Raw genomic sequence first — 3,158 nt, forward strand, 5'->3', positions numbered from 1 at the left:
GACTTTTTATAATATTTTGACATGCTATACTAAGACTTTTTATAATATTTTGACATGCTATACTAAGACTTTTTATAATATTTTGACATGCTATACTGTGACTTTTTATAATATTTTGACATGCTATACTAAGACTTTTTATAATATTTTGACATGCTATACTGCGACTTTTTATAATATTTTGACATGCTATACTAAGACTTTTTATAATATTTTGACATGCTATACTAAGACTTTTTATAATATTTTGACATGCTATACTGTGACTTTTTATAATATTTTGACATGCTATACTAAGACTTTTTATATTTTGACATGCTATACTAAGAGTTTTTATAATATTTTGACATGCTATACTAAGACTTTTTATAATATTTTGACATGCTATACTAAGACTTTTTATAATATTTTGACATGCTATACTAAGACTTTTTATAATATTTTGACATGCTATACTGTGACTTTTTATAATATTTTGACATGCTATACTAAGACTTTTTATAACATTTTGACATGCTATACTAAGACTTTTTATAATATTTTGACATGCTATACTAAGAGTTTTTATAATATTTTGACATGCTATACTAAGACTTTTTATAATATTTTGACATGCTATACTGCGACTTTTTATAATATTTTGACATGCTATACTAAGAGTTTTTATAATATTTTGACATGCTATACTAAGACTTTTTATAATATTTTGACATGCTATACTAAGAGTTTTTATAATATTTTGACATGCTATACTAAGACTTTTTATAATATTTTGACATGCTATACTAAGACTTTTTATAATATTTTGACATGCTATACTAAGACTTTTTATAATATTTTGACATGCTATACTAAGACTTTTTATAATATTTTGACATGCTATACTGTGACTTTTTATAATATTTTGACATGCTATACTAAGACTTTATAATATTTTGACATGCTATACTGTGACTTTTTATATTTTTGACATGCTATACTAAGACTTTTTATAATATTTTGACATGCTATACTAAGACTTTTTATAATATTTTGACATGCTATACTGTGACTTTTTATAATATTTTGACATGCTATACTAAGACTTTTTATATTTTGACATGCTATACTAAGACTTTTTATAATATTTTGACATGCTATACTAAGACTTTTTATAATATTTTGACATGCTATACTAAGACTTTTTATAATATTTTGACATGCTATACTGTGACTTTTTATAATATTTTGACATGCTATACTAAGACTTTTTATAATATTTTGACATGCTATACTAAGACTTTTTATAATATTTTGACATGCTATACTGTGACTTTTTATAATATTTTGACATGCTATACTGTGACTTTTTATAATATTTTGACATGCTATACTAAGACTTTTTATAATATTTTGACATGCTATACTGTGACTTTTTATAATATTTTGACATGCTATACTAAGACTTTTTATAATATTTTGACATGCTATACTAAGACTTTTTATAATATTTTTGACATGCTATACTAAGACTTTTTATAATATTTTGACATGCTATACTAAGACTTTTTATAATATTTTGACATGCTATACTAAGACTTTTTATAATATTTTGACATGCTATACTAAGACTTTTTATAATATTTTGACATGCTATACTAAGACTTTTTATAATATTTTGACATGCTATACTAAGACTTTTTATAATATTTTGACATGCTATACTGTGACTTTTTATAATATTTTGACATGCTATACTAAGACTTTTTATAATATTTTGACATGCTATACTGTGACTTTTTATAATATTTTGACATGCTATACTAAGACTTTTTATATTTTGACATGCTATACTAAGACTTTTTATAATATTTTGACATGCTATACTAAGACTTTATAATATTTTGACATGCTATACTGTGACTTTTTATAATATTTTGACATGCTATACTAAGACTTTTTATAATATTTTGACATGCTATACTAAGACTTTTTATAATATTTCGACATGCTATACTAAGACTTTTTATAATATTTTGACATGCTATACTGTGACTTTTTATAATATTTTGACATGCTATACTATGACTTTATATAATATTTTGACATGCTATACTAAGACTTTTTATAATATTTTGACATGCTATACTAAGACTTTTTATAATATTTTGACATGCTATACTGTGACTTTTTATAATATTTTGACATGCTATACTAAGACTTTTTATAATATTTTGACATGCTATACTAAGACTTTTTATAATATTTTGACATGCTATACTGTGACTTTTTATAATATTTTGACATGCTATACTAAGAGTTTTTATAATATTTTGACATGCTATACTAAGACTTTTTATAATATTTTGACATGCTATACTAAGACTTTTTATAATATTTTGACATGCTATACTAAGACTTTTTATAATATTTTGACATGCTATACTAAGACTTTATAATATTTTTGACATGCTATACTATGACTTTATATAATATTTTGACATGCTATACTAAGACTTTTTATAATATTTTGACATGCTATACTAAGACTTTTTATAATATTTTGACATGCTATACTAAGACTTTTTATAATATTTTGACATGCTATACTAAGACTTTTTATAATATTTTGACATGCTATACTGTGACTTTTTATAATATTTTGACATGCTATACTAAGACTTTTTATAATATTTTGACATGCTATACTAAGACTTTTTATAATATTTTGACATGCTATACTGTGACTTTTTATAATATTTTGACATGCTATACTAAGAGTTTTTATAATATTTTGACATGCTATACTAAGACTTTTTATAATATTTTGACATGCTATACTAAGACTTTTTATAATATTTTGACATGCTATACTAAGACTTTTTATAATATTTTGACATGCTATACTAAGACTTTATAATATTTTTGACATGCTATACTATGACTTTATATAATATTTTGACATGCTATACTAAGACTTTTTATAATATTTTGACATGCTATACTAAGACTTTTTATAATATTTTGACATGCTATACTAAGACTTTTTATAATATTTTGACATGCTATACTAAGACTTTTTATAATATTTTGACATGCTATACTGTGACTTTTTATAATATTTTGACATGCTATACTAAGACTTTTTATAATATTTTGACATGCTATACTAAGACTTT

Source organism: Anarhichas minor, unplaced genomic scaffold (genome assembly GCF_050575085.1).
Source record: "Anarhichas minor isolate MPS153535 unplaced genomic scaffold, ASM5057508v1 ptg000067l, whole genome shotgun sequence".
NCBI lineage: Eukaryota > Metazoa > Chordata > Actinopteri > Perciformes > Anarhichadidae > Anarhichas > Anarhichas minor.